We start from the raw sequence: 19,002 nt of genomic DNA, 5'->3' as shown, positions 1-19,002 counted from the left end.
CTGTAATGTCCCTTTAAAAAGTTTTTTTGAAAGATTGTTTGGGTAGTTTCTATGGAGATGAACAATGACATCACAGCACATGTCTGACATGGAGGAGATTTTAAATTTCTTCAGCAACTTGGATAAGAAAACTCAAGGTAAATGTTGCTTAAAATGAAAATATTTTTATTGTATGTCATTTCCAAACATGGCGTAACAATAAATGAGTTTGTAAATAAATAGATTTTTTAACACAAATAGATGTATTTTGCATGCATGCAATGCTAACTACCAATTCATAGCTAATATGTAATACTAGCTTGGATTTTTTTACAAAATACTGTAGGATTATCATTTCCACCACAGTCATTTCCACCACATTTCCTCCACATTACCTTCTTGGGTGGAAATGACAAAGGTGTGGTGGAAATGACATTTATGCTTACAAGGTGGAATTCTTAGATTGAGTGGCTACATATGAATATTTTATTTATTGAAATGTACAACACTAATGTATTTATTCAAATATATATTTGTTTAAATGCCTTTTCATCTATTTTTAAGATGCTGCGGAGGTCATCTGGATAAAGGTCTCACTATTTGTGCTTAAAGTTGTTTACAGTAAGACTGTAACTGTTCATCTGGTTATGGAACCAAACAGACTAATGACTAATGATTTGTTAAATGGGTTTCAACTAAATGTTTTCTGTTTTTCTACATGGACGTCCATTCATTGTCATTTCCACAACACCCAGTCATTTCCACCACCTCATAACTTTTTTAAAAATATGTACAAAATTCTAATCACTCATTAAAAAATTCTGCATATTTTATGGGATAATGTTCCACTTAATGTAATAACACAAGTAGTTATTTTTCTGAAATGTATCTAACCAATGCAATATTATATTTCAGGTTGTGGTGGATGTAAGCTTTGTGTTTGGGCCTCATGACAATTAATTTACTTAATCCACAAATCTATGGTAATTGCAATATAGGTATAAATTGGTAAAACTATGTGTGGAAGTGGTTTTACACTGTTAAGAAATTATGGATATCATAAGAATTTTAAATAATAATCAAATATTTGCATGTGATGGAAATGACATTTGTTCAGTGCGGATCGGAAAATATGTCAAAAAACACCAATTTGTCTTATAATGTAAGTGCGTTCTCTTATGGATCATTAAACTAGACTAGTTATATTTAACTGTTAGACTGTGACCATTTTGATTTGAACAATTTTTTTTACATCAAGTTCACAAGGCCAAAAGTGCCCGTAGTTGAAGAACCACCCAGGTGCTGATTGCAACATCAGGTAAAGGTGATTATGTCACACAATTAGATGCTTGCAAACTTTAAAAGTGGAAAATTATGATTAAGATAATGTCTAACAGACATTAAATTGGTGTTATTATGAACACCTGAACTCACACGAATGCAGTTGTCTTATAGAACAAAAAAAAAATACGAAAAGTATGTTTTTGCAATGACGCCATAGTAGAACCATCCTTTCAGTTCTTTAAAAGAACGTTTCTTAGTGTGAAGAAAATTTAAAATATATATATAAAAGAACCTTTTGTGCAATAAAGAGGTTCCATCATGGATGTTAAAGGGATACTTCACCGATTAGCATTAAGCTTTGTATCAGTAGAAACCCGGTAGTATTTTCGAGTGACCGTGCTTCCCTCCCTCGTGTCCCCCTGAGACCAGAGATTTCTGGATTGTGTGTCTGGAAAAAACCTCAGATGACGCAAAAATCTTTATTTAGCTCATCAGAGGCGAGAGACTCCAGTCAGTAGGAGGCGCTAGTTCTGCATGTCTTCAACCCGCCCATAGGGGGATCTCACCATAAAACGCCGTCTTTTCAGTTTCGAGTCGACGAGTAGCCTAGCTCTATCATTTCTCCCGATACTGCCCTCTGTAACCGGTAGGCGTGGCTTGGGCGTGTCCTCGTAGGGCAGCGAAGCAAGTGCATTCTGGGAGTTGTTGTCTTTCATCCACATGAGCCAAAAATACATTTTCAGGCTTTCCTCAGTATAGAAGGCACCAACTTCTAAAATAATTTCACATTTCTACTACATAAATGAACAATTTAAATACACACTCATCTTTCCAGCGGTGAATTATCCCTTTAAAGATTCTTCATGGAACCATCAATGCCCATATAGCATGCTACTGCATTACACATGACACAAAGTAAGTAGGCTACTATATTTCTAAAAAAGTACCATGGTAATATGCATTTTGGATAACTCATGTTAGCAAGACGACACACACATACGAAACTTTAACACTTCAATCACACTGAGAGCACTAGAGACAACTGACTTGCTAACAGTACAGTTTACAAGAGCGGACCGTGAGAAAGAGTGTGTGTGTCCTGCAGATCTGTGTGTGTGTGTGTGTGTGTGTGTGTGTGTGTGTGTGTGTGTGTGTGTGTGTGTCTGTGTGTGTCTGTGTGTGTCTGTGTGTGTCTCTGTGTGTTTGTGTGTGTGTCCTGCAGATATGTGTGTGTGTGTGTGTGTGTGTGTGTGTGTGTGTGTGTGTGTGTGTGTGTGTGTGTGTGTGTGTGTGTGTGTGTGTGTGTGTTGCAGATGTGTGTGTGTGTGTGTGTGTGTGTGTGTGTGTGTGTGTGTGTTGCAGATGTGTGTGTGTGTGTGTGTGTGTGTGTGTGTGTGTGTCTCTGTGTGTGTGTCTCTGTTTTCTTTGTGTGTGTGTGTGTGTGTGTGTGTGTGTGTCCTGCAGATCTGTGTGTGTGTGTGTGTGTGTGTGTGTGTGTGTGTGTGTGTGTGTGTGTGTGTGTGTGTGTGTGTGTGTGTGTGTGTGTATGCTGCAGATCTGTGTGTGTGGGTGTGTGTGTGTGTGTGTGTGTGTGTGTGTGTGTCCTGCAGATCTGTGTGTGTGTGTGTGTGTGTGTGTGTGTGTGTGTGTCCTGCAGATCTGTGTGTGTGGATCAAACTTCAATCTGCAGCTCAGCGAGAGACAAAACCACCAACCGGTTCATAAACCTCCAAACAGTGACTCAACAGGACAGACCAGCTCGACGACTTTACCGCTAACACACACACACACAGACAGTTTTTAATTTGCATCAGTGACATCAGTGTGTGGTTTTCTCCTCTCAAACCTCAACATCTACATGAGATACAGGTAGCATGTGTAAACATACAGTTTGTTTGCTACTTTAAAACTGTATTTTCTCAAACTACAAGCCACTCGATTTAAATAAGTCAAGCAACTCTACAAGCTACAAACCCAAAGCAACTCAGGCAACACAATATTTTCAAATATGTATTCTTTGGCACAAGACAATGAATATCTCAAATTAGTGTGTCATTATTAAACTTGAACAGAAGCATTTATACTGAATCTGAAGGATCATGTGACACTGAAGACTGGAGTAATGATGCTGGAAATACAGCTTTGATCACAGGAATAAATTACACTTTACTGTATATTCACATAGAAAACAGCTATTTTAAATTGCCATAATATTTCACAATATTACTCTTTTTACTGTATTTCTGATCAAATGCAGCTTTTGGTGAGCTTTCAGAAACATAAACAATCTTACAGACCACAAACTTTGTGATAAAAAAGCCTATATTTAACCAAGATCTGTTTCCTGACTGAATTGATCGTTAAGATACACAGGATTACATTAAAAATACTAAACAACATTTAACTTCCCAGACAATAACTGGACGCTTTAATGCAATAAAAGTCTTAAATAGTATCCATCCATCAGACACGTCAAACCTGATCTTATTAACGGACAATCAAACAAACGTCCAAGCACTTCGAAAACAAATCTGATAACACACAAACACAACACACACGCCATTCAAACGCAGAGTGAGACTTGATTTCATCCATCAGAATGTATTTTTGGTCTTCAATAACTCTTCTTTCCTCTCTCGTCATCTCCGTCTGCTGATATCATTCAATCAGACGCATTCATGATCAAAGTTTGCAGTGTGTCTCGTTCTTCACGACGCTCTCGGCAATCAGTTTCCTGATCCCAGCACAATCAACACACTGATTTCTCATCAACACACTGATTTCTCATCCTAACCTCCTGCGGTGAAATCAAGCCGGCTGCGATGCGATTGGCTGACGCCTCGCGATCAGAAAAACTCATGCAACTAATACAAAGAAACCGCACACTCACAACCTGGAGAAGAAGAGAGATCCAGCTGAACCAGCACTGCATAAACCGCTCACTTTATCATATTTAATAGGCCAAAAATGTGCTGAAGAACCTGTTGCACACAATCTCAGTCAATAAATTAAGTACAATCAACTTGGATGTTTGAGTCATTTGAACTTAAATTACATTAAACTGACTTTAAAAAATGAGTTGAATCTTGTATAACATTAAAAAAAGTTCAAAATTGCTTAACTTATTTTGACGAGTTAAAGCAATGTAAAAACATTGTCATAATGTAGTTTAAACATTTTATCAAGTAAAAGCCTTTTTAACTGTACAAACGTCCTCCTTCAGCTCGTGGTTCACGTCTCTTTACCAAGAAAACATACTGATTTTTATCAAGTAAACATAAGAGTAACTTTAATATTGTTAGTAATACTTCAACTGGACTGAAGCAGCTGAGGTTTACTTGATTATCCAGACATCATTTATTAGAAAATTCATATGATCATCAGGCTTTTGAGGAAGGTTTATTATTATATTTATTTATCTCTCAATCATCACTGTATTGCATTGTATTTTATGTTTTAAAACTACAGCTTTGATCATAAAACTAAGCATTTAAAAATAATCTTACTATTATTGGCAGATACAGAGTGATGACAGATGTTTATATGCATTTATTGTGAGCAGTCTGTTATAAAGATTTATGTAATCCATATAAAGGCCATATAAATATCAGCATCTGCACCAATTCCATATTGTTGCTCATTTTGAGCCTCGGAATAAAACTGAGCTGTTTCTTCCTCAATATTCTCACAACATCATTACTATATGAGCCATAAAAGCCTGATGTATCAAATATGATATGACAATGATATGACAAAAATAACAACATGCAAAATCCATGCAAACCTCAAACAATCAGCACGAAACTCAACGCTTTTCAGGATTCAGCGTACACAAATGGAAAACAAAGTTGTGTTTAAAATGTACTAGAAGTAACAAAACTATCTCAGCACATTCTCCCTCATCACCAGAGTCTGGCTCAGTTAAATTCCCTGCATTCTTTCCTTCGAGCCGATCACTGTTGCTCTGATACGAGCAGAGCCAAACTCTCAAATCACGAGCTGAAAAACCCAGAGATCCTGCCAACGGCAGTCCACACGTCTGAGAGCTGGCGGCAGGTGTGAGCGCGCACACACACACACACACACTCACACACACACACTCACACACAGGGAAGGGCTTTCAGGATTACACTTTCAAACGGGTGTCGTGATAAAGTTCAAATTGTTAGGACAATGTTTGACGTTAAAAGGAACACGCCGACTTTTTGGGGCTTTATCTTCTTCCCCGTATCCCCCCCAGAGTTAGATAAGTCCACACACACCCTTCTCATCTCCGTGCGTGCCGTAACTCTGTCTGACGCACCCACCGCTAGCCTAGCTTAGCACAAAGACTGGAGGTAAATGGCTCCAGCTAGCACACTGCTCCCAATGAGTGACAACATAACGCCAACATTTTCCTATTTACATGCTGTGATGTGTATAGTCACAGCGTGTATGAATAACAAGGTCACGTGAGACACAGCCATCTTCTAACCGTAAACACACTGGGAAATATATTCTCAGAAGGCGAAGCACTGCTACTTCATCTGTAAAGTCGGCATGAAACCCTCTTACTTCTCTATTGTGACGTATATCTGAGAGAAACACTTCTGGAACAAGAACAAATGTGGGCGGGGCTTGATTGGATGGGTGTGGTTTGCTATTGGCTGATCTCACGTGAGTGACAGGTTGCCCCGCCCTCGTCATCAGAGAAGAGAAGAGTTAGAGAAGAGAAGTTATTCTGATAATGATGTGCACGTATTAATCATTTATAATGAATGCTGCAATATTCCATAAAACAACAAGAATTTTCCATGTAGATTTCATGTTGACTTTAACCACAGCAGCTCAACATTATTCTGTCTGGACTGAACAACACCGCAGACAAAGTCAGTTTATTCAGAATCAATAATAAGCTGATCTCACTGTATGCAAACAACCACAGGAGTGTTGACCGAGACTTCCCAGCTCTCCTCACGAACCGTGTTTCTGTGGGTGTGTGTGTGTGTGTTTGTGTGTTTGTAGAGCAGCCGCCAAAGACTGACAGATTTGGCCTGGTTCTTTGTTTCCGTCTGGCTCTGCCCGTTTCTCCGATCTCCCGAGAGCGTCAGATGACGAGAGCCGAGGGAGCGAGCGGGTCACGGCGAGAGAAACATGTTCCGTTGTAAACCGGGACGATCCCACATCAGATCATCCGACCAGATGTATGACATTCCCCGGCCGTGAGAAACAGAGCGAGAGAAAACAACAGGGTGGAAGATCTTCCTGTTAACATTCTTCATGTGTAATAAGCAGAATGAAATTTGATTACTCATCAATGACTTGGAATAAAAGATCTGGAGAGAACAGAACACAACCCTGACCAATCAAACTCTATTATATTCCACGTCTTCATTATTTCCATGACACCAACTTTCTAAAGCAGAAAAAGGTTTTAAAAGGGTTTTTAAAAAGTTTTCACATTTAAGTGTAACAAAACTTTAAATTAAATGCAATAATTAAACAGAAAACAATTTACAATATTTAATAATTCTACAAACTTTATTATACAAAAGAAATTAATTAAACATTAAATTATATTAAATATTACGTTTACTATCAAAATATATATAAAACTTGCTTAGATTACATTTTTATTTCATTTTATTCATTATTTTATTTTATATATTTATTTCTATTTTTTATTTCTATTTTAAATTATATTTTGTATTTTATTTTATATTAAATTATTTTATTTTATATAATATAACATTTTATTTTATTTTTTATTGTATTATATTTTATGTTATATATTTATTTTATTTTATATCTTTATATTATATTATATCTTTATTTTATTTTATGTTATATCTTTATTTTATTTTACATTACATCTTTATTTTAAAGATATAGAGAAAATCCTCTTCCCACCATTTAAATTAACTTTTCTGCGGCCATAACCAAGGCCATGTGGCCAGAAAATATATTAACCAATAATAATATTAATAACAGCCTTTTCATGGTTCAATCAAATCAGAATATAAGTGTGATGTAAAACCTGACTGACATACAAATCCTAATCAACTCACACAACCTCCATGTGTATATATCATCTGGGCATCCTAATTAAAACATTTTCAAAATAACTTTTCCCATTTGTTTTCCTCAAAACTGCACATCTATAAAAGGATTTGCGTCTGATCATAGAACTGCACGATATTGAAGAAAAATGCGATAACTCATTAAATAATGCGATACGATAATGCTTAAAGTGTGTAACATAAACTTAAATTATCTTCAAAATATATTTAAAATTATATAACCTACATACGTGTTTCACATTCTTTTTGTGACAAGAAAACATCCCTAAACTTCTGAAAGTGAAAATCAGCGTTTTACTGTCGCATCAGAAGTGTTATTTTAGCATCAGTGTAAACCTCGGGGTTCAGGTTATCCTACATTAGGGTTATTAAACAACAGAAACTCAATAATCAAATGTAAAAATAAACACTGCTTAGTTTTCCACTGTATGAATTAAATATATCCTGATTTTTATTAAAGCTACAAAAGTTATTCAGCCGAGAGCAGTGAGTGATTTTCTCTTCGTCTTTTGTTCATGACCCCATTATTGCAAGCTGTTGCGATATGCATTTCGCAATATATACATTTGCGATATTTCGATAACTTCGATATTGTGCAGCCCTAGCACCTGATGAGGAGCAACTGTCCACCAACATCCCATTTCCCACAAAAAACACAATAACGAACAAATTTCCATGAACCTCTTTGACAAGATGAACAGCCTCTCATTCAGCTGAACGGGTGAAGCCCAAATTAACACCGTTGTTGTAGCTCGACCCCTGCGTTCATTTGCATGAGTCGCTCACGTCACGTGGGATAAACATTTCCCTTCAGCGTATGTCACGGTCCGACCCGAGAGCACAACGCCAGTACATTTCACTCGCAGCAAACAATGCGCTGCTGACTCTCTGACAAACACAAAAGCAGAGCAGACAAAGAGTGAGAGAGAGAGAATGAGAGGCAGATAGATGGATGAATGCGGGGCTTTTGAAGGGGTCGGGGGGAGGCGTGTGTGTGTGTGTGTGTGTGTGTGTATCGCCGCGTTCCTGACGGACACTGGACCGCATCACGCATCACTGACCGGCACCATGGAAACACACCAGAGCTGGGCAGTGTGAAGAGACTCTGCAATAGTTTATACCACAATATAAACTTGGCAATAAAATAAAAAATCCAATAGGCCAACCTAGCACAACAAACACTCTCAGAAGAAAAGCTTCTAGATGTGGAGGCTCGTTTCCGCCACAGAATAAAAAAGATAAGGAAATTGCCACTTTTTATCTCACAATTCGGACTTTTTTTCTCACAATTTAGAGTTTACATATAAAGTCAATATTGACACTTTATATTGATTAAAAGTCACAATTGCGAGTTATAAAGTCAGAATTGCGTGACAAAGTTGCAATTGTGTTATAAAGTCAGAATTGCGTGATATAAAGTCAGAATTGCGAGTTATAAAGTCAGAATTGCGTGATATAAAGTCAGAATTGCGAGTTATAAAGTCAGAATTGCGTGATATAAAGTCAGAATTGCGAGTTATAAAGTCAGAATTGCGTGATATAAAGTCAGAATTGCGAGTTATAAAGTCAGAATTGCGTGACAAAGTTGCAATTGTGTTATAAAGTCAGAATTGCGTGACAAAGTTGCAATTGTGTTATAAAGTCAGAATTGCGTGATATAAAGTCAGAATTGCGTGATATAAAGTCAGAATTGCGTGATATAAAGTCAGAATTGCGAGAAATAAACTTGCAATTATGACTTTCGCGGAATTGCATGTTCATATCTCGCAATTCTGTCTTTATTTCACACAATTGGGAGATATAAAGTCGCAATTGCGTGTTATAAAGTCAGAATTGCGTGATATAAACTCACAATTCTGAGGAATAAAGTCAGTCTTTTTCATTAGAATTGGACTTTATAAGACGCAATTGCGAGTTCATATCTCACAATTCTGAGAAAAGATGTCAGAATTGTGAGATATAAAGTCAGAATTGCAAGAAAAAGTGTCAAAATTACACGTTTATTTCTCGCAACTGTGAGTTTATATCATGCAATTCTGACTTTATATCTCGCAATTGTGAGAAATAAAGTCACAATTATCTTTTAAAATGTTTTATTCTGTGGCGGAAAAAAGTTTTCATATCTAGCTTGTCTTGTGACATTTAACAAAAAAAAAAAAAAAAAAAACTTATGTTGTTGAATTTTCTGACAAAAAGCTATATTATTACATATGCCGTAACCATGTTAAGAGTCCAGCACTCTGTAAAGTCTCCTCCAGCACATCCAGAAGACTGTCAGTGAACTCAGAGGAGCATCAATTCATGTGTGAAAATGATTCTTCATGCTCCTCACAACCATTCTCTCACAGAGTATATATTTATAGACATGGGAATATGACTTTGGTCAAACACGCATGCCTGTCTCAGCATCACATGCTTCTGGAATGTTAGGAATGTGAAATCAGGCTCCTTAAAAGGTGCAATGAAGTGTGAAATGACAACATTAACACAGTCCAGAAATTACACTATCAACGCACACAACAGCCTCTCTGACATCTGATACACTCATTGAAGGATTAAAGAAAGCATGAACTGTAATGTAGTTTTGGCCATCACACACACACACACACACACACACACACACACACCCACACAAACGCTCTGTTCTGAAGCAGCATTTCAAATCTTTACAGGTGTGTCATACGCCAAACGTTTAAGCATCCGTTCTTATCGTCATCACATGCATCTTTCACAGAAACAACTGCCATTGTAGGCTATAGAAGGCTCACTAGAGCAAAGCAAATAAATAAGTGAGGAGAAAGCCGTTCAAACACACAGCCAACATGCAAACAACATTAATGCACACATTTGCATGCATTTATAATCCTCAGTTCTCCTTTCAAGCAGCAGAACACGTGTAGCTTGCTCACAAGGCTCACCGTTTTAGATAAGTTTAGATTTTAGCCACAAAAAAGACTTGGAATATTGTTGTACAGACTAATTATGGTGTTTTTGTCATTTTTGGAGCTTGGCATTAACATTCCTTGTATGGAAAACAGAAGCTTGTACATTGTAAAATCTCCTATTGGTGAAAAAAATAATATGATGACAGAATTGAAATGTTTTGGGTGAATTATTGCAAAGCGTTTGGGGCTGAATTAATCGCAGAAAACAGAAAAGGAATTTGTATACAGTGCTGGCTTGCGAGCCCTGTAATAAAGCACCACTAGATATACAACCACTTAGTGCAATCAAACAAGACAAACACAGTATGGAGAGCACAAACGCAGTGGCTCATGGGAAGAAAACTGTTTGAGCAATGCCATAACTCAGCAAAGGAAATAAATCTCATTAGTTCTCACTGGAGCACGTTATAATTAAAACTACGTGTTGCAGTGTGTGTACATATGTCATTTATAATTGAAACATTCGCATTAGAGGTTTGTTTCGTGCTTTTTAGCAATTATAAACGCACTGAGTTATATTAAATTAAAGCGAGTTTACTGCAGTGCAATACGTGTGCTCGCATTATTTACAAGCTGAGCTTAAGATACTGAATTATTTAAACGTCTGTGCAGTTAAAACTGCAGGAGGAGCGCAGCCACAATACTGAGGAAAGAGAAATGTGTGTTTGAGTGAATGCGCGTGTGTGTGTGCAACATGCAGAGAAAGCAATGCCGCAGCGCTGTGTGAAGTCGCAGGGGAGAACAGTGCTGCGATTGGGATTCTCGACCGGTTCTGCTTCAGGACCCTGATTTTGCATCGAACATCAAAAGGTAAACATCTTTAAAGAAGTGAAATGCAACCGTTTTACCATGAACTGCAGAGGTCTGACAACACACATGACTTTTAAACATGAAATAGACTCATATTTCATGCTGTCCACTACCCATACACTCCTAAAAATAAAAATAAATAAAAAAATCCAGCTTTTAATGTTATTTATATGTCTATGTGTCGTTTTTAATATGCTTTAAGACAAACCATGTGTAAATGGATGTTAAAACCATTAAAACTGCAGTGAACCAAAGACAGTCTCAAAAACACGCTTTGAAATCGCTGGTGTTTCTGACGTCACAAACTACCTTGTAACCAATCAGATCAACGTGTGATCGTCAACCAGTGGATCTCTGGGCTGAGTGGGTGGAGGCGGGGCTAATTTGCATATTCATAAAACCGCGCATACTAAATGAGGCAAGGGCGTCGAGTTACATTCAAGATATTTTAAGGCATAAAGAACTTTTTTTAAGGAAAAAACATTTAAATATGTCATTTTGGTGATCAAAGATGAGTTTTAAGGGATAAAATGGGGGACTTTAACATATGTGGAACTTTTCCATTGCACAAAAGGTTCTTTAAAGTGGAAAAAGTTTCTTTAGAGTAGACAAGACAAAAAAAATGGTTCTTTAGAGGAAGGGTTTTTGGCAACGCTGTGAAAAAAAAAAACATTTTTGGAAGCTTTATTTATAGGAGTGTATGGGTCACAACACACTAGTTGAGTTGAGAACCTCTGATCTTGTGATCAGTCGCAGATTGAAATTCGCATCTCAATTCAGTCAACAATCTAAGAGCAAAAACAGGCAGAAAATACTGAGTAGAAAAGAAAACATCTTGGAGAGGTCAGTCCTCCTGATTGCTGCTTTAGTGGCCGACTGCATTTAAAGGAGAAACATCTACCAGAAACACATCCAAACGCTGAGCGCACACACACACACACAGGAGATAAGCAATGCGAGGAGTGCAGAAGAAAACAAGGGGGAGAAAAAGCAGAGCGAGTGGGAGGAATGAGAGAAGTCAAGTTGACCGACTGAGAGAGAGAGAGAGAGAGAGAGAGAGAGAGAGAGAGAGAGAGAGACAGTATGTAGGGATGTATGACAATTTCCATTATTTGTGTGACCCAAAAATGACTCACACAGCAGTAAACTCCAGTGCAATCGTTTGATTTTGTCGAAACAACACAAAAAGTATCGCCACGTCACATGCTGCAAAACACACAAACACAATCCCACACTGCAGGAAGATTCAGTCAGTCCTCCAGCTTTTCAATCTGCGTGCTGTTTAAACACACTTGAAAGCATAAAGGACTAGTTTAAGTCTCAACTCCATACGACAGAAAGAACACGTCGTTTTGTGTTTGAAAGCTGAAGTGAGTAACATTTTTCACTCAATTCCAGCTTAATAAACATAGACGACGTAAAGTAAACCGTTTGATTTGATTTCCCTGAGACGTGTAAACACGGCGCTCTGTGTGTTTGAGCCGCCCATCCAGTCTGACGCCGCAAGACCGACTCGGCCAATGGCGTGAGGATACGTCTCAAAACACTCGTTAATGAGCGATTACGTTTAGTGGCGCATAAGTCACACACTTCAGCTTTAAAGGAATAGTTCACTTAAAAATGAAAATTCTTTCATCATTTACTCGCCCTCAAGTTGTTTGAAACCTGGATGAGTTTCTTTCTTCTGCTGAACACAATAGAAGATATTTTGAAGAATGTCTGTAGCCAGACAGTTTTTGGACCCCATTGACTTCCATTGTAGGAAAAAAAAATATTCTTCAAAATATTCTTCAAAATATCTTCTATCGTGTTCAGCAGAAGAAAGAAACTCGTACAGGTTTCAAACAACTTGAGGGCGAGTAAATGAATTTTCATTTTTAAGTGGACTATCCCTTTAAGTTTGCAACTACTGTAAACCCAAATAGCAGCCGACTCACCGCATGTGTCAGAGATCACAGATGCTGAGAAACAAACACACACTATCAACAACAAGAAAGCCAGAAATGAGCGACTGCCAATGAAAGAGTGCTAAGCTGGAGCCAGAATACAAACAAACAAATGAACAAGCCAAAGTGGCAGTGATCCGCTTCCCACGTCTTTCAGCCGCTGTCTCATCTGGAATTTTGTTGGCTCTTTTTCCATTTCTGAGCAAACCGACAGAACGTCCTTCCTCTAAGTTGTTTGTTGACATGTAGTTATGAGTCAACTCTCGAATAGTTTAAGACTGGAATTACAGGAGGATAATCTCGTCACGGACGCACCTACTCTACGATTAGCAGCGTAAACTTGTGCGAAAAAGTCACCAGCGTTAGAAATACGAAGCTGTGAGTCTTTAACACAAGAGAACAAGCTCCTGTCTGAAGAGAAGAGTTGGACCTGTTCACATTTATATGCACTCAAGTGTAATCTGGAGAGCGGTTTGCTTGCAGGGTGTGACCGCAGCAATCGTCGGCCATTCCTGAAAAACAGCTCATCCTAAATAACAGATGTCACACAGGAGACGGGGAGAGAGAGGGAGAGGGAGAGAGAGAGAGAGAGAGAGAGAGAGAGAGAGAGAGAGAGAGAGAGAGAGAGACAGAGAGAGCAGAGGCCCTTTGTAAAACAGTTGAAAGTGTTGCAGATGAAAATAAAACTGGAAAAAGCTGGATATTAATAATTTATAACTGTCAACTCAAAGTGTTCAATGCCATCCAAAGAAAAACTGAAAGCTAGTTTCCGTTGCAGAGTTTTGCTAAAGGTGATAACATTTTCAAACAAATGAAACTTTGGAAATGCTTGTTTTTCTTGTTCTGAAACAGTTTTTCTCGTGCCATTCTTGATTCAAAGCACTTTAAAACGTAACATTATGCATTTCGAAGCAACGCCACATATCAACAGAACTCAAATGTTAGGAGTAATTTACAAAGACTGAATGCTCGACTGCAAAGGTCACAGTGAATGTTTGTTGTGTCTACCTCGTGAGTCTTGACTGGAGTTTGTGGAACATCTGTCTGCATTTTAAAGCATGATATCAGTGTCCTGAGAGTCTCCTGTACGGTGTGTTGACCATATGAGATGATAAATACAGAACGAGGCAGCCAATGTCAACAATTAAGATGTAAACATGCATGCAGAAGTTTACTAATAATATTTAAAAACAGAAACTGGCCATTATCCATCAACAAGTCTAGTGGTTAAGTTTTCAGCCAATGTCAGTGATCTCAAAATGGGCAAATAATATCCGATTTATCAGTCTATCACTAGTAAGGACGCAAGTGAACGTGTCATTTCACGCCGGTCAAACTGTGCGACGTCTGCCTGAAGGTTGGACAGAGTTAGCAGTGTCTGTGTGTGAGGAAGACCTCTCACTGTTTGCTCTTTAACAAACACAGTAACAGCTAGACCTCTTAAATGCTTTTTAATATCACCACTGGCCTGAGGGCAAGACGGAGAGAGAGAGAGAGAGAGAGAGAGAGAGAGAGAGAGAGAACAATGTATGCATACTTTTTCTTCTTTCTTTAAGCTTAAGGAATCCCTATATTTTCCCTTTTTCACGTGGGATTTACCATGTAATCAGCTCAATCAGAACATGCTTATTTATGAAATGCAGTTAAAACTATATAACAGCTAAAGTTTACTTTGATTTGCTTGAGAGCCTTGATATGTCTCTGGAGTCACATTCTCTGATCAGATATCATACTTTACATCACACTAACACAACATATACCTTTCCTATTATAGAGCATAAGAGACCAATAGATCTTCAGGAGACATAGACCGCATTTACATTACATGGTTCAAGTGACCCAGTTCAGATTTTTTCCTCCCATGTGGCATAGATTGGAAATGACCCATGAACATATACTGTAAGCAGGAAAAAAGCACATGGATCCAGATATTCTCAGATCAGTTTCAGGCCTCATTCATATTTACATTCTGCATGATATACGTGCGTTTGCGTCTGCCATGTAAGCGGAAATACGGGATATTCTCCTGTCAATGCGAATCGCACGTCATTGAAAAAGCAACGTGGCGAATGACGTCAACTCCGGTGGACACATGACAACAAGGGCTCTCCTCTTTTTTCTCCACCTAAAGAGACCGATGTTTTACTGACCTTTAAAGATGATGCAGAAAGCCAAAGCTTGTATTATCATTTCATCTGCGTCCATTTCTAATCGCACCATATTTACTTCCTTTTTGGCCTTTCGTCCCCATGAAAATTAATTATAGTAAAAGTGTAGGAATCATGTTTTTTCGGTGGACTGATTACCATTTGTATAACCAGAGTTTTACTACAAAAACCATGGTTAAACTATGGTTAGTGTTGCAAAACCATAGTTAATGTGGGATGCCATTTATAGTAACCATGTTGTTGTTTTTTGGTTTTATTAGTAGTAAATCCATGGTTAATATCCATAAGGGTTTGTCAGTATCTTTACATTGGGTTGTTTTGCCAAGTGTACAGTGTAAATGCAGATATCAAATATGGGTCACTTTTAAAAGATGTGAACTGGTCATCAAAAAATGTGGATAGTGTCAACAAATTGGAATTTGGCACCAAGACCTGCAGTGTAAATGCAGGCATAGAGACTTCTTTCAGTCATATTTTGGGACTTGAAACCATTGCGTAATAGACTGGCAAGGCGGTACACAAACGTTTACCCAGCACCATTTGAGAAACTAGCAGAGAGAGAGAGATTATAAATAGAAGTCAAACAGAGGGTGAGCTATGGGCCACAGAATGCCACAATTATGAGCTCTCATGCTGGAGCCTGGGATGTTGACAACGCAAGAGCAGCACAAAATATACAAAGGGGAGTTTCTTGTAGTTGAATACCAGCAAATAATGCATGGTACCGCCATTGGTTTTGGGGCATCTGAGTGTATTATCCATGTAAACACCATGGATAATTGTCCAGTACCCTATTAAATCCATTACCATTTGATACAATCAGTGTCATGGTGGTGTAAATTGTAAAGCAGCAATCTTGCCAAGATTGTATCTCTCTCACCCACACATTTGTTAATCTTCCATGTGGCCAAATTTATTTCACATTTCCACTATCTATAACAAAAACAATAGCCTGACTCTCTCCCTTTGCGCCCAATTTACTGCAGTGCTTGTATCATACGCTCCATAATTATGTCCCCACTCAAGCGATTTATTTCCAATCATTTTTGTCTTGCTGAGATAAATTATTTTGGTAAAGGAGATAATCTTGGTCATTATTTTTTGCTGTGGGTCTGAGCAAAACCAGTCATGCTAGTGGGGAGGGGAAGCCAGTATGCACATATGTTCTACAGCAGCTAGCGGGCAGTTAGCATGCCAAACTCTACACATTCGACCCTTTTCACATTTGTGAACATTTCACGTTTGTCAGAAGCGGAAGTCTTCATAGTTGGGTAAACTTCTACAGTGGTGAACAAGAGACTACATTAAATATATTTTTCGTGTTCAGATTTGCTCAAACAGCAAAAGAAAAACTCCACAGTAGGCCTAATGGTTACACAACTTTCATAAAAAGGACAAAATAAAGAGATTGATAACGGTAGTCAGATGAGAGAAAGATGACAACTGTACCTTATTAGAAACACCTTCACAGTAGCACCGTAACCAGTTTTTTGTTTTTGTTTTGTTTTTTGAAGCAAAGGTAATAGGCTATAATACAAAAGTGATCTAAATGTACATACATTTAAAAATAAAAAAATTATATATATATATACTTTGCAGGATTTACGATGCTGATGACCGTTAAAACGCGTCATCACAGTCTGTGAAAGGCGCGAATCTGTGTAACGGATTTTCACGGTAAAACAGGTATGTTGCAGTGTTACAGGTCTTTTCCGGGGTACTGTTTGCTCGACACTACATCAGGTAAATATTCTAGACTGTGTGTGGTCTAAGAAACCTCAAACTCTAGCTAATTTTAATTTATAGCTTGATAACACGTTTCAAAAGTCCTTTGACGGTTTGAAATAATTTTACACGCAGGATCTGGGACTACAATCGTACATGACAACAATAGCAATCGATGTGAATTTTATTTAGCCTACAATACACATCCTAAAAGGAGGATAATGGCTTTAACTCGCTGACCCACGGGGCCCGAAGTCGTTTTTATAGGCAAACCGTGAGATTATTCCCGTTAGGGTTGTGTTGGGAGTCCTCTTTCTAAACAAACGATTCCCTCACGCCTGATGAAACATTCCCAATTTCCATCTGAATGTCCGTCACGCTCCTAACCGTCACGTCGTGATAACAATGGGAAAGACAAGGATCATGAATAGTCGTCTGATATGTCGAGACCAATCGTTTTTCTAAGGTCTATTTCTTAAACCCCAGAAGAACCATCAGTAGCCTAACCAAAATCCCACCAGTCCACGATCATTAAAAAGCCTGCGCGAGCTCAGTGGTCATGTAGGGGCAGATGACGTCTGCCAACTTCTTACAATGGTTTATACATGGTTTTCATGCTGCACTGGATCACATACATACATGCATACATAGATACTGAATGAATGAAGACCAAGAAAATGGACAGTATGTGTAGACGCGTTCGCACACACCCACGGACAGCAGAAACCTTCAGATGCACCGCAGCAACAGCTTCCATAACCAGTTCTGCTGTTAACGCCCTTTTAACACAACACATCGAGACTAATCATTTATAAATCAATTAGCCTATCGATTGTTACCAAAAGCAACATGTGGTCCTGTGAGATGAGGGTGCCTCTTAAAGCTGGATGGAGAAACAGGAGGGGTAGTTTAAAAATAGCCCCTTTTACAACATAGGGTTCCGAGACCGTTTTCAAATCGCGTTTTTAATTGTGTGTGAATTTCTCCAAAACGCCTTTGTAATGTCCGTTTCTTATCGGTCTCGGTAACTTTGACCTAACCCTACCAGCACAACCCGTCACCATGCCGCTTGCTGTTGTTCTTTGGGATCTAAATGCTTTGACACAAAGCAGTTGACCACCACGACCCGAGTTTGTTCAACTCCACAACGTGTTTGGAAAGTAATCAAACCGGATCAAGTAGCCGAAACAAAACCGATACATTTGATACTGTAACACTTCCATTCAGCCGGAGCGCTCGAGGAAATGTAATCGGTAATAAATTCCCATTCCCAAGCCTTACATTCCAGGATACGCGCTTGTAAAAATGTACTTCAAACAGCCAGCAAACAAACGACATCCAAATGTTCGCAAAGCCTCTAAATGTGATCAATACTCAAAATCGAGAACAAGTCGAACGCTTGGTGCTTAAAGTTTTCTACGTGGTCTTTGGATAGTGTAAAAGCCGAATGCTGGTTTCCGCACTTAAACACCACAGCAATGCTTAAATTACACACTACACGAGTCTAGTCTCAACACAGCTTTCCAAAACTACTCGCATTTCTGACTGTTTTACCGTTGACAGTTTTGATAATCCCTTTGTGGTACTTACACGTTCGAGGGATCCTTGGATGGCATGTCCTAGTCATAGTTAAATTCCCAAACTCGCTGAAATATCCCGTTCCGTGGCGCGACAGGAATGCGTTCAGAGCGCGAGCAGCTTCGATCTGACTGAGCAGCGCGAGCACGGACTGCACTGGAAACGATCAATCACGCGCGGAGTGCGCGCCCGGTTACTCTATAGCGCCACCGCGCGGCGTGCAAAGACACGACACTCTACACTGTGAAGTTGAAGTTTAGTGGTCAAATCAGTTTGATCACGACATTAAACACAACACTGTATAGTGCATTATAAAATGCAATACCTTTAAGTTTACCTTTAAAGAGCAACTTGCAGGTAAAAAAAAAATCTAAATGAATATATAACCGTGTATGAAAATACCATATGAAAAGATAATGCAGGATTTAAAATGTTTTAAAACGACATAATGACACCAATTTAGTAGATAAAGTGAGCGTTTCTTTGACTGCTCGTACAAGCCGCTTTT

At 38.5% G+C, this 19,002-nt stretch overlaps 1 protein-coding gene across 1 annotated transcript in view; it reads right to left on the bottom strand.

Annotated features, from left to right (window-relative positions):
- Positions 1-18,642, bottom strand: part of plxna1b (plexin A1b) — a 156,478-nt gene extending 137,836 nt beyond the window's left edge. The window contains exon 1 of the mRNA XM_081381179.1: positions 18,507-18,642. The gene's annotated coding sequence lies outside the window, so the exon portion shown is untranslated. The remainder of the gene's footprint in view (positions 1-18,506) is intronic.
- Positions 18,643-19,002: the final 360 nt, after the last annotated feature.

The sequence above is a fragment of the Scardinius erythrophthalmus genome (genome assembly GCF_964197995.2).
Source record: "Scardinius erythrophthalmus genome assembly, chromosome: 12".
Lineage (NCBI taxonomy): Eukaryota > Metazoa > Chordata > Actinopteri > Cypriniformes > Leuciscidae > Scardinius > Scardinius erythrophthalmus.
Note: the sequence above shows the minus strand (reverse complement) of the source record. Positions and strands in the feature narration are given on the sequence as shown.